Below are 14,527 nucleotides of genomic sequence, written 5' to 3'. Positions count from 1 at the left end.
TTTTGGAGGGGGGACCGGCTCCAAGTAAATCCGGTCCTCATCTATTGTCATGTTCTCTAATACTCTCTCTTTTGCAAAAGTATTGTTCATGCCAAGTTAATTAAGTACTATGTTTATGTTGCTACCATCAATTAAGTTCACCCTCCAAGTTCTCAAAGTAATCTCACAAAAATACTCACTCTAATTCTCTTAATTCCGCTATTCTCAAAGTTCATAGGTTATTTGCATTACAACTGTGATACACCACATGCATTCACTATTGTAATACATCACATGCATTGACTAGCAACCGCATGTAAAGAGTTGTGTGTGTAACTAGCATGTGCAGAGATCGACATCAAGTGTATAGTCTTGAAAACGAGATCCAAATAAACTGAAGCAAAGAAAGTAATGCAAAAAATTCTAAAACAAGCAGATAGATAAAGCATAAATGACCTGCAACAATAAATGAGGTGATTTACTGACCTGCAATGTTGTATTGTTGCTTTTTGATTGTCCAATATACAAGCCAATTTTTGAGTCGAGCTACAAAGAAGCAATGTGAATAGTTAAACATATCGTCTTGCAATGAAATGTCACAGATTGAAAGTGCAAAGTATACAGTGCACGTCATACAGAGGTGCCATACAAAAGTATGGTGGAGAGTTTGCGCCAAGCAAACGCATGCACGTGGAACATTGGATGCAGATAACGAACCTTGCAGTGTTGTCGAGTTGGAGTCGTGCTTGCTATATGGGGTTTCTATCTCAATCGCCTGTTGCACAAAAGACCTTTGAGAAGATGTGAATAGATTACCACTGCCCCAAGGAAAAATGAGGGTTTGTATTGGCTACAATACCAAACCGATGTCTGTCATCTGTAGCCATCTGAATTTCATCTGATAGCTGCTGCGAACATGGACCTTTGCTCATAGGATCTACCACCGAATCATGGTTATTAGCAAGAGAAGCTCTTTACAGGCCGCAATATTGGCCATATTGTTTATAGAGTTTCTGCAATCCCACCTAGTTGTTGAATGGACAGCAATGAACTGCTCCTGAAGGCTATTAGGTGCTGACATATTGGTATGCTTGTCTTCAAAAATGCCATCTGCAATCCGTGTTCGTTAGCTTCTCCAGCATCAAATCTCTTTGTGTGGGAAAAAGAATTAGCTTCTCCTTCTGCTCTTTGACTATTCTTTTGATCCTGATCAGTAATGTAGACACCTACATGATTTACCACTCGACTTCCACTGCAATGCTGTTGCATCTCCTTGGAGATACACATTAACCAACTGTCGCAGACACCATATTCTGCGTTGAATTGGTCATGAGAGATGTTTCAGTTTGTCTATAGATTGTTCCAAAATGCTTGCCTCATCAAATTTTCAGATAGGCTATCAACAGAGTTGGACGAGGAGTGCGAGTGAAGCCAACGGCTCATCAAACCATGACTTGCACTAGTGGCAATATTCCCAAATGCCTTTCCCTCAACATTGATCTATCTGCCACTAATCCCCTCACACACTCTGCTAAAAGTGTAAGCAACTAGCATTGAAGCCACTAGCTTATAATTACTTGAGGATAACCATCAGAAGCTTTGGTGTGATTGAAAGCGTTTTTGCCCTCATGTCCACTTTGATGTTTACTCGTTCCATTTCTTCTGCCTCTGTCGTCTGCATCGCTAACAACCTGATAGCATCAGTAGAAAAATGTGCCGAACGGGCTTGGGAAGGCAATGATTGTTGGTGATTCGACTCCAGATTAGGCCAATTGATCATTGATTGAAATTTGATATCTTCTATTTCAGTAGCACTAGAACAGACCTCTGCCATCGGTTGATCACATGAAATATCTGAGGGCTCATCACGTTTGCAAGCATCCAACGTACCCTTCAGCTTGATGATCTAACTGCAACGCAGCTACAACGTAGAGTGCGCTTTTTATTTTATTCACCTGGTAGCTTTTCACGACAAAGTTTGGCAGCGATGTTTTTTTTAAAAATTTAAATCTAATGCGATGTGGTGGCTGCTGTGTTCAGATATCGGAAAAAGAGCCTTCGGCTCACCAAGTTAATATACGCTATCTAGATCTTCCTTCAATTTTGTGGATAGATATCTCTAAGGATTATGATTCATAGGAAAGACAATGTATATATTGCTTAAGACATTTTGACCATCATAGCTGATTTTTTATGGGCACCCTTGCCCTTGACATGCATATGGGTCTCTAGGGTTTCTGATCACTCCAAGAAGACACTATGGCTCGATTGGGTGGCCTGGGCTCTAAGGCATTCTCTCCTCCTTCTGGTCTGGGCAGCATTTTACGAGACCAAAAAGTGGGGTGAGAAGCAACCGATCAAATGTGGTTTGTGGCATGGATTGGACTCCTGTCACACAATTAGTCTCTGTGTCCTCATCTCCTAAGGATTCTTTTCTTATTGATGTTGGAACAAGTGATGAGGGTGATGAGTCAGATGACCTAAAGGAGGAAAACATTTGGGACATGAAGAATGTTGTTTCCGTGACAGATTTTGAGAAGCACAGGATGAGTGTTACGGATGAGTTAAGTTTGGGGATATCATCAAAGGGGGATGGCTAATTCTATAATGGAGGAGCTAGGTTTTGGTATTGGCTCTACAAGGAATGACTACACAGACAAGACCAAGCCTACAAAGCAACTAGAAAAAGCATATGGTGCAACAAATGCTTTTGTGAGCAGTGGTTCCTCTCCCCTTGCTAGAACACCTGAGAGAAGCATTCGGGCTCATATCCCTCGAAGCCCTAGTGCATATCGAATGATTCCGTTGTCTACAGGGGGTGGCAAAGACCCTTCTAAAAGGCATGCAGAGGGCCAGTCTGCTCTGTTGAAGTTCCAAAGTGGTCCAAGATGAGTTATTCCAGTTAATAGTGCCATATGGCATTTAGTGCGATTTGTGGAATTACATTGCAATAAGGGCCAACATTTATCAGGATTTACATTGCCGTAGAGACAATTATAGAACACCATTTTCTTGGTGCTGTCTCTGGAAAAACAAACAAAACAAACCAAACCCCTACCATAACACCACAAGAGTGCACTCTTAAAATCAATCTTTAAGCTTAAGCGAGAAGAATTGACTCAGTTAATATACTCGTTCCAAGAATTTAGTGGACCAACTCTCATCTCTTGGTAGTCAGGATGCATAATCATGGAGAATGGCCACATGATTGAAAACCTGAGAGATTATTGTAAAATTTTCAAAATCCCTCACAACCAGAAATCCTCTTGGAGCAATTGCATCACAGATCATGCATGCTCTTCAATGCTCAATGGCCAAAGGCAAGAGCCCTTGCAAAGTTAACACCTCGTGCAAAGATGTGTCCCTTGGGGAGTGTACAGAGACCAAGAGCTCACCAGCAACAACAAGCCCGATTCATCAAATACTATATTGATGACGTCTGTTGTGGTGGAATCCAAACAGAAATTATTTCATTGCAAATCACTTACTAGTACACGAGGCCACATTGAGTAGCATAATCAACCTGTGAAACTTAATAATGTGGAATAACTTTGATCACACATTGTGGCAATATCACTTGATGATTCCTTTTTTTTTTTATAAGATTTCTAATGCAAAAAGTAGCTCCGCATCTTACCCAATCACAAATCAGCCAACAACCCATCATTAAGAAGCAAGCCTGATACAAAACCATAAATCAACCAACCATGCCTTGCTTAGAAGCAACACTGTAGGCACCTCCCAACTTCAACACATTTAGAGCAACCAAGTTCAGCAAAAAGTGCTCTGAACATTATGGCCATTGGCAATAGTTGGACAACCACAAAGCTCAGCAACCCATAACTTATAATCACGAGGTCCGTAACTCAACTTGAACTTGATCGAGTTACATAATTTGATTCAGTTAGTAAGCAAAAACAAGACAGGAAAGGATTTCAACACCTCTCTTTTCATATACAAAAGTCTTTTTTTTTCAAAACAAATCTCTGCTAATGAGTAGGACAAAAGGGGACTACTATGTATGCCACCGTCTCTGCTTCAAACCGCATGCCAGAGAAATGTAAACATAATGTGTGGAGCTGCAACTCGAATCTTGCAACTTGCAAAACAAACCAGCAACGAGGGAAATCTCGGAAAGCTCTTAGAGAAGGTCCCCAGATGGAAAGAAATTGATCCGCAAATTTGGGACAATATTGAAAAATCCCATAGATCAATCAACAACTCCCGTCTTGCACCAAACAATGTTGCGTACTCGGCTCAGATCTCTGCGAGTACTCCCAAGTCTTTCACCCCTCCATCACAAACTGAAAAGGTTGTGCGCTGGCTCCTTGCATTCAGCTCATGAGGTGGCAAACGATCATCATCGTCATGCTTAGCATTCATGTGATCATCATCATCGAATAATCCCACTGCACCGGATTTCATACTGCACGGTGACACGGGGAGAGGAGAGAGAGAGAGAGAGAGAGAGAGAGAGAGAGAGAGAGCACGCCCATAGCAGTTGAGAACACCTTTTGTTTTGGGATGCTAAGCGAAAACACTGCAGAAACACGTACTTTCCCCATAGACTCTGCCGGTATGAAGATTTTGGTGCTGCTCGCTTTATAAATAGATGATAGGGTAAAGGGGCCAACTTAGGGCCACCTAAGGGGAAAGTTTGGTTTAGGGGTCAAATTTGGGTGTTTTTGGGTGTTTAAGGTATTGGTCAGGATCCCTCCATCTCATTGTACACTAGTAAAGAAGGTGAATGTGTTGCAGTGATGGGAGAAGGGCTATTTGGGAAAAACAAAGATTCCTTTGTATTAAAAGTGGGCATGAAAAATAGGACTTTGGATCCCCTTCCACTTGTCCACCCTCTTTTCAATATAGGTGTGGTAGGTAAGCACTTGCAGAGCCAGCACTTACTACTCAAGCACCTCTTAAGCGTGTTATTAGAGCCACGCTTGAGCTGACACGCGTCCGAGTCTTATCTAGCTTGTAAGCTTTGATGACCCTATTAAACTTCATGCTTAGCTTACCCATCCACCGTGCATGGTGTACGCCTCCACTGGTGCATCCCACGAGGCCAAGGCTTGCCCCTGTGAGGTCATTTTTCCGCCAAGGCAGTGAAGAGCGGGCTAGGGGTAGGGGGCTAGGGGCAGACCCTGTGTACGGGGGGGAAGTGTGAAGAAGAAGGGAAAACACTCTACACTGTCTGCTTCAACTTCGTCGACTCTCATGTTTACAGCTACGGGAGGCAATCAGGTACAGCCCTTGTTCCTCACACACTAGGCTCAGTAGCCAATTCTTTTAATTCTCATTTTACTGCATATCGACCTTCACATCATGAGCTTCTGCGCAGGAAGCACCGCATACCAAGCCTGTTTTCATGCACAACAAGCACCAGCGAAATTCTTCCCAGCGACTCACTACCTCAACTGCAAGTGTATTCCACTAGGCCAAAGCATGCCCTTGCTTCTAGTTACGCTTTGCAATGCTGAAAGATGCCCCAGCTTGAAAGCTTCAGGTAAGGCGATATGCTAAACTGTGAGTGCATGGAAGGCAGTACATGCATGAAGTAATGTGATGTAAATTATTTCATCAGTACGCATTGCTTGCAAATTCCTTCAGGGGACTGAGACGGATACTGATACTCACTTATTTAGCAGCAATGGGCAACAGCTAGCAGATGACGAAGCAGCAATGGGCAACATTAGTAGATGATGAAGCAACATATGGGGCATGCAGATCCCTCCTCGCAAGAAGACAACCCAGATTCACCAACCAACAACATGGCGATGAGACCTTCAAGAACAAAGTATACAGGTGAGTTTTATACTCACTCAGCAATGTATGGTTCAAGAGCAACATTTTTATATGGGTGATGCTTCGTATTCACTCAACAATGTATGGTTTGTTTCTTTTTTGTATGTTCCAAAATGTGCATTACAACGAAGCTAAACCAAGGCAATGAAACTTTGCATATATATTCCGTCAAGATGAATACATGACTCATAGGTCGACAAAAGCATGGAGACCAAAATGGTATAGTCCAAGAGATGACATTACAAAACTCATAACAGTAGTTACAGTATTAAACTGGTGTAAAAGAACCAAAAGAACTAAGTGCAACATGATTGTAGAGTTTGTTGTTGATGCATCAAAAAGCAGTCGATGGTTGACTAGGTCGGGCTCGCATTTTGTCCAATCTTTGCCTAAGAAGAGGTTTGATTTTACTTGCAGATGATGTTGGCTTGTTGGTGGTTTTAGGTGATGTGGAGAGAGGTTTATGGTACTGTCGGTGTTGCTGTCTTGCTGATGGTTGGACGATGAGGTTTTGATGTTGGTCTCTGATTGGTGGAGAGACATTGTCTCTACTCTCATCCATGAATTACACTTTCTTCTTGCACTTGCTTTGTGGGGATGTGATGTGGGAATGTTGTTGAAGATCAGATGCATGTAGTCGGCTGCCTTTAGACCTTGCTGGTGTATGGTTTGCTTGCTTTCTTTTTGGCATTTTCGGATTTGCTGCATGTTAAGAAAAGATGTTACGGCTGATTGATTACACAGATTGAAATTGATAAGGTGGCTCATAAACTCATGAAGTGAAGAAGGTAGAAGAATGTTCTTACTCTTGAGTAAAGCACAAAGATCTAATCCAAAGCTGGTTCCAAGAGCTTGGAGTATTCCTTCACTGAAAACTTTCTTTTGGGAGCAGGTTTAGGAGAGGGTAAATGGAGATTTTCGGCTGTCTTCTTTTGTGTAGTTGAAGATGAAGGGAGTTTTGGTGAAATGAATGGTGCTTGGTTGCGAGGTAATCTACACATAAAAATGGGCAGGACATGTACCTTCCCGCAACAGCAAACTCTTCCACCGTTCTTGTGCAGCAGTTGTGAAGTACAAAGAAGACCCTCGAGCCCTGGATGCCTCTCTATCAAGCAGGCTTTGCATTCACATGGGGCTCTTGAAGTCATCATGCGAGTGCTTGCATTGCTTAACTGTTGTTTGCGATTGAATATGTAGCAGCCTAAGGTGAATAGTTTAGCATGTAGATGAGAGGGGTTGTTGTGCTTGTGTTCAACAAACTTATAAAGGTGTCTCTTCTGATAAGGCACAGCTTCATCTATGTGCTGGTTGTTGGCGCTTGTTTTTTGTAGTGGATACTCTGTAAAGTTTCTACTCTATGAAGGTGGTGTGGGTGGGTTGGCTTGTGCTAAATTGAGGCAGTGGTGTGGGTGGCTTGGCTGGTGCTTACCTATTGAAGCTGTTCTGGTTTTGATTATATAGTACGGGCAACAAGAGTGCAACTCTTAACGATTGTCTGTGTGTCCTGTGGATTGTATGATGTATCTGTGTATTGTGAAGCATCATTGCTGAGAATGGTCATTTATGTGCAGGTAGTGGATCATCAAGCGGCAGATTTTGGCGCGAAGGAGTCTGAGAGCTTATTAGAGTTAATCATTTAACAAAGGTGTGCAGAGGTGGTCGTGGTCCAGCTGTAATCCTTGATGTACGTGGACAAATGCACAGATGGACCCTTTGTAAGCCAGAACTGGCCTTGTAACTTTTTTTGGGCCACGTTAAAAAATGGCTATAGAAATGAAAATATTTTGGACTAATATTGGGTTATTTGTGTCCCTGACTTGTGTCTCATTATTGGGCCCCGGTTTTTTATTGGCCCTTTTACCCTAGGTACACCGCTTTGAAGTTAAGTTATCTTTTGTGTGGCCTACTCACACGGTGCCATTTAAATTAATTATTTTGTGGCACACAAAGGTTAGTATTAGTTACATTACAATATGCCATTGATGTGGCATTTTGCAATGTTGGAGGGCGATGATGCGGGGAGAGCAACGCAGTTGTCGGCGTCCACTCAGAGCACAATTTACAATAACGTCGTGCGCTAGCGCGTCCGACAGACAACAGAGAGAGAGAGAGAGAGAGAGAGAGAGAGAGAGAGAGAGAGAGAGAGAGAGAGAGAGAGAGAGAGAGAGAGAGAGAGAGAGAGAGAGAGCTCCTCTGCAGCCATCGCTGCCCCCCCCCCCCCCCCCCCCCCCCCCCCCCCCCCCCACACACACACACACACAGAACACGCTGCAGAAAGGGGGGCCATGATATTTTGGCGGGCGGTTAGCTCCGCCTTGCTTTAAAAAAAAAAAAAAAAAAACCAGACTCCAGCATGTGGGTACTGCCCTATTCTGCCATAGGAAGTGCCAACAAAAATGAGTCCTTGAACCAAACACGCAAAATTTAAGCTTTGAACCCCTTTCCAAACCAAAGGGAAATCTTGAAATCATAGATTTCATACTAATACACCGTTGCAAAGTTATTGTCTCTAGCAGGGCTAGAAAATTACATTTTTCCTAACCGATCAAAATAGGGGGAAACTTGAAATTCTCCCGATTTTTAGGTCAAAATTTGAAGCTTTTACCAGTAATTACACTAAAACTTGTGTAAATTTACCGGTTTTCTTAAAGGCAAGCTCAAAATCTGACCAAGACTTTAAAATTTTAGTCGGTTAAAATACACTAGACCCCGGTTTTTTTCTAACACTGGTCTCTAGCATGGGCCGGGTGCATGTATGTACTTGGGACCTTCCCTATTGAGCCTCGATCATTTTTCCAAAATATTGTCAAATCCTACAAGCTTAGAGACAGTTCGCATTGGACGGTAGCTATGCATTTTCTTTCAAACTCATGGTTTAAGAAAAATATGAATAGAATTATTGAGAAGTATATCTCCACTACTTTTGTTTTATATTATATTGTTGAATGCATTACTTGCACACACAACTTTTGTATTGTAAAACGTTGTTGAATGCATTACTTGTTTGGAGAGCTTTAGATTTGTAAGATGCTATTGATTGGTTGACATGGATGGTCACATTAAGCTCTCAAGGCTATATATCATCCCTTCTTGACGTTGTTTCTTGCTCTCTTTTGATAATGACTATGACCAATAGGTCATTCAAGTGGTTCATGCCTCCCGAATGGTGTGAAATAGTATGGTCCAATTTCCCTCTTCATCTTTCCCTTGTGGTGCTTGTGGTATGCTGTCGATTAATCAAGAATAATTAGGGAAAATCTCTACAATTTTTTTTAATTCCTATTTACATTTGCTAACTCTTATTTTCTACAACCTTGCGAGGTTTGAATTAGTAATAAAACTTTGTACTCAAGTATATTACCACCCTTTCAATGGAATGTAGCATATTTAATGAGTGACAATTCAAGAGTGGATTTTTGCAAACTATCAATGAGATGGCGTGTGAACAATTTTGATCAGCTATACTACTATCCTTTCAATGGAATGTAGAATATTTAATGAGTGACAATTTACAAGTGAATCTTTGCAAATTATTAGTGAGATGGTATGTGTACAATTTTGATAAGGTATACTACTATCCTTTCAATGGAATGTGGCATATTTAATGAGTGACAATTCACAAGTGGAACTTTGCAAATTTATCAGAGAGATGGTCTATGAACAATTTTGATATGCTAATGTGAGACGCTTTTATCTATAAACGTGTGATCCTTTTTCAAGAAACTTTGAAAGGTTGGAAAATTTATATTGTCTTTTACACGACTAAGAGAGATAAGTGTGTGGCCTAAGTGTTTCCAAAAGAATGATACCATACCACAAGCACCCTGAGGGAAAGATGAGAGAGAAAGTGTATTATGTAAGGTATGAGCTTTGTCCTGGAGTCACTAGAGTATGAGTTAAGAAGAGAAAAGGTGGAATTATCCCATATGTATTGGTGCAAGGCTGTAGAGCTACTTAAAGCTCATTTCATTAGTAAACAAGCCATTCCATTTTTCATTACATCTCTCTTGTTTATGGTGAGCTTGTGATGGCTTAGTAGCTACTCAAGATCGTGTTTATGAGTCCAAGTTAATTCATCTTGGAATCCAATTCGCTTGAGTGATAATCTAGCTACACACACTCACTTGTGTGCACTATGTTTGTCTTTCATCCACCCTAGCTAGCACGATCCCATTCTCATCAAGTGGTATCAGAGCTTCAGGTTGTGCTAAGCTAGGTTTGTGCATTTGTGTGTTAGTAATTAGCATCTCTTAATCATTTTCAATATGCTAGGTCACATTAGCACTTCATCTCTTGCTAATTGTGATCACTACTTAAACTTCCTTGCATTGCATATCACGCTCAATACTAATTGCATTATATTCTTTTGAACTCCATTAGTGATGGGATACGTACTATTGAAGTGCCACTACCCAATTGATGGAATAAGAAAGAAAGGATATGATTAGAGCTTCTTACATCATTAATTAGGCCAATTATTGCACCTCATTCCACTCAATTAGTGCATTTTCCCCCAATCATAATATCCTTTTTTAGCTTTCATTACCTTTATGTACTTGTGTGTGGTACTAGCCCTTGTTGAGAGCTTCTTATAGAGCCGCTAAGCTCCACATTTGGAGCCCATTTGCCCCTCATATTATCTTGACCAATCTCGGATAATCTCTCTCTGTCTTGCCTGTATGATTTTTACTTAAGATCCCTAATTTCTAGAGGCAAGACAAGCAAGAGTTGGTGGGCCCTTGGTTACCTCACCCGTTTGGAAGCTACTCGGATTTGCAGTGTGTTGGTTTCGACCAACAAGGCCATTTTTAGTGAGGGACATTGGGCGGACCTGAACTTCGCATTTCATTGCATCTCATTATCTTGGCGGGTCCGTTGGTGCCGATTCACACGTCGCGGCCCTTTTTGCTCCACGGGCAGACGCCACCGCGGTGATAAAGCCTACTGCAATGCACTTTCGGGTCCATAAGCGGATGCTCCCGAGGCCTTGCTTGTCCACAAGAGCACCCTGATCCCGCACACTCTCTTGGTCTGGCCCTGCCCTTAGAGGGCCCCTAGTCCCACGCCACCAAGGAATTCCCTTGGTCCTTATCCTTTTAGGGGGAGGTTCCTGCAAAGTACTAAGAGAAAGAAAAGAAGGCTTTCCAAAGGCTATCAAAGCTTCAAAAGAGCATCCAAGTTTTTGATCTCCAACCAAAAGGTCGAGCTAGTCAAAGCTTCGCACTCCAAGGCAAAGCAAATGTCAAAAATTGTGAAGAGGGGCTTCATTCCGGTGAAGAGGAGCTTCACAAAGTTCGAAGGAATTTCTCTCTCTCTCTCTCTCTCTCGCAATTAAGCTCTAAATTTTTTGCACCAAGCACCATGTGCAATGAATATCATAATCTACATTTATGGGGATGGTTTTTTAGTTGTGATTGTGTAAAGAGGTAGACACTGGCTAGGAGAGTATCCTAAGATAAGAGCCCTCTATTAGTGCAATGGAAGAGAAAGGGCTTAGGAAATTTAACGAGAAGGGCTTTCACACTTGGCAAACCAAGGTGAAAGGATGCTTGATGAAAAAGAAGTTGTGGGAAGTAGTCAAGCCAACGATCACTGATCCGTCATCCATTGATGAAGCATACATACAAACACGAGTTATGAGAGCACAAAATCAAGCCAAGGACGAGCATGCTTTAGAAATCATAATTACCACGGCTAGAAAATTACATTTTTCCTAATCGATCAAAATAAGGGGAAACTTGAAATTCTCATGATTTTTAGGTCAAAATTTGAAGCTTTTACCGGTAATTACACTAAAATTTGTGTAAATTTACCAATTTTCTTCAAGAAAAGCTCAAAATCTAGCCGAAATTAATTTTAGTTGATTAAAATACACTAGACCCCGGTTTTTTTTTAACACTGATAATCACTGCACTACATGACAATTATGTATGCTTTATTGATGACAGTGAAGCTTCATCAGCTGCATGGGAAGCACTAGAAAAAACTTTGGAGCTAGGAAAAAGAAGAGCAAATTCAGCTTAAAGAAAAAACTATACAAATTAAAAATGGAACATGACAAAGATACTCCAAGCTTGGTCAATCGCCTTAAAAGCATGACCACACAACTAGCTTATCTAAGCAGTACAATACTACCAGTCGATGACAAAATAACAGTCTTCTAGCAACCTTACCACATAGCTTTGACAAGATAATGACCACACAACTAGCTTATATAAGCAATGCAATACTACCAGTGGATGACAAAATTGCAGTTCTTCTAGCAGCCTTACCACAGAGCTTTGACGAGATAATGACCATCATTGAGGAGAAGGATCCAACACCAGATTTCCAAGATGTAATCAACTCTTTAATGCCCGAGGAGAAGAAGCAAGGGAGAAATGCTACTTCATCACACGAGGAACTTTTGTCGCATCCTCATTATCAAGTGTAAAGAAGTTCTATGATTGTGGGAGAATGGGACATGTAGCAAAGGATTACTACACCAACAAGTCTTGCAACAAATGTGGTAAGAAGGGGAATCCTCCTTCTCCATGCTACTCAAGTGGAGAAAGTAGTAACAATAGCAAAAACTACAAAGGCAAGAAACCTGTCAAAGGATTAGATCATGTAGTGGAGGACGAAGAAGAAGATGAAGAACAAGGTGAGAATAACTTGGTCTATTGCGACGACATACTGTGAAGATTGTAGCCTCTCTTCAAGGGGAGGATTTTTTTGTCATCCTTTGTGGATTTGTCATCCTTAGGGGATATGTATTGACACCATGTGTGGATACTGTGTCATCCTTAGTGGATAAAGAATCTTCAATGTATTGTACTAGCCCAAACCTCAAGGGGAGGATTGTAAGGTATGAGCTTTATCCTAGAGTCACTAGAGTATGAGTTAAGGAGAGAAAAGGTGGAATTATCCCACATGTATTGGTGCAAGGATGTAGAACTACTTAAAGCTCATCTCATGAATAAAAAACCATTTCATTTTTCATTACATCTATGTTGTTTATGGTGAGTTTTTGATGGCTTACAAGATCGTGTTTATGAGTCCAAGTTAATTCATCTTGGAACCTAATTCGCTTGAGTGATAATCTAACCTACACATACTCACTTGTGTGCACCATGTTGGTCTTTCATCCACCCTAGCTAGCACGATCCCATTCTCATCATATCATACCATTCCATCTTATCTAGGAGGTATAAAGTGCTTGAATACCTACAAGAGTTGCAACATTGTCGCTATTAAAAAGGGACTTCATGAAAAGATGTTATATAGCCTTGAGAGCTAGCTACAACCAAATCAAAAGGTACACTACTACTCCACTTTTCAAATTTGTAATTTTATCTCAAAATGATTTACATCAATTTACACCATTTGTGCAAAAGTTATGCAAACATGTTATGCATTCAACAACATTCTGCAAAACAATATATGTGCAAGTAGTGCTTCCCACCACAAGCTTGGCCCTTAAGCACTTTAAGCTTGGGCTGGGTTCTCACCTCAAGTGCAACCCTAACATCTCAAGCATGTCAAGCACCTCAAGCATCTCAATCATTAAGCACCTCAATCATCTCAAGCACCTCAATCATCAAGCACCTCAAGCACCTTAGTCATCAAGCATGACAAGAAGGACAAACACCTCGAGCTGGGTCGGGTTCCCGCGCCTCAAGCTCAGCCCTAGCTTACCTAAGGTCAAAGGACTTTTACACACATTATTGGAGGTCTTCAATGAAGCTAACCCTAAGGTCTTATGCTCCATTGGTTAGCCTTGCTCTTTGATAGACCATCTCTCATTTGGGCTCCTTTACCATTGGCCCTACCCAAATTTTGCACAACAAAACCAAGATATGGATGCATTAGGAAATATTTTAATCTTGGAAGGCCCTTTCAATTAAAGGAAGGTTAAGAATTGGCCAATGAGAAGAGGGTGGTGATATCATTGATTAGTTAAAAAGTGGTAGGGGGATGTCTATTTTGATCCCTTAATTATTTCATTATCCCTAGAGAGAGGGGAAAAGTGGGGGGATAGGAGCTAGGCTGCCATGATTGCGAGAGATCCTTCAAGGGAAAAAGACCCACCCACCCCTATATAAAAAAGAAAATACATGCAAAACAATTCAAAAAAGTAAAAATTCTCAAAAAGAAACATTTTCCCTTTCAACCCCCCCGGCCCCGAAACTAATATCAAAAATGATTTTTTCCCTCTAGAAATGACTTTCCTCTCTCTACAAATCCAAGGTCTCCATTGCTATAGAGCACAGATGGCTAGTTCCACCACTCAAGGAAGACCCAAATTGCAAATGGAAGAGCATCCACTTCACAATACCAAGCATCCCAAGGGTTGTTTTGGTACCAATTGTAAGGTCTCCACCTTTCTAGCTGCAGAGGAATGAACTCAAAGTTTTAGGGGAAAGCATTGGACTTACAAATAGGTAAAGCACTATTTCAAAAGCAATTAAAAATGGTATTTTTGGAATTTTAAGCACAACAAACCCCAGGCTAGAAATTTTTAGATTTAAATTCGGACAAAAACTGACCCCGCTAGTCCTTCCACAAGATTCAATGTAAATTAGATTATTAAGAAAAATTGAATGGTTGCAGTAATCACTTAAGCATAGACTTTACTAAAGGCCTCCCAGATATTTAACAATTAAGCAAAAATAGGTCAAAATATAACAGAATTGATATTTTAAAGATGGCAGGTAATGGGAGGTGATGACCTGCCAGGGACACAATTAGCAGTAGGGGGTGC

General features: G+C 41.1%; 1 long non-coding RNA gene and 1 pseudogene across 2 annotated transcripts; both read left to right on the top strand.

Moving 5' to 3' along the window:
• The first annotated feature begins 2,238 nt into the window (after positions 1 to 2,238).
• Positions 2,239 to 5,456, top strand: LOC147465383 (uncharacterized; annotated as a pseudogene). The gene is made up of 2 exons (XR_015189148.1): positions 2,239 to 5,223; positions 5,321 to 5,456. The product of XR_015189148.1 is annotated as an uncharacterized LOC147465383 (transcript).
• Positions 5,457 to 5,645: 189 nt separating this feature from the next.
• On the top strand, positions 5,646 to 7,577 carry LOC147465382 (uncharacterized). The gene is made up of 2 exons (XR_015189150.1): positions 5,646 to 5,784; positions 6,202 to 7,577. It is a non-coding gene; the product is annotated as an uncharacterized LOC147465382 (long non-coding RNA).
• The last annotated feature ends 6,950 nt before the right edge of the window (positions 7,578 to 14,527 follow it).

The sequence above is a fragment of the Adiantum capillus-veneris genome, chromosome 1 (assembly GCF_014529385.1).
Source record: "Adiantum capillus-veneris isolate H3 chromosome 1, ASM1452938v2, whole genome shotgun sequence".
Taxonomy (NCBI): domain Eukaryota; kingdom Viridiplantae; phylum Streptophyta; class Polypodiopsida; order Polypodiales; family Pteridaceae; genus Adiantum; species Adiantum capillus-veneris.
This window is presented reverse-complemented; position numbering and strand designations above follow the sequence as displayed.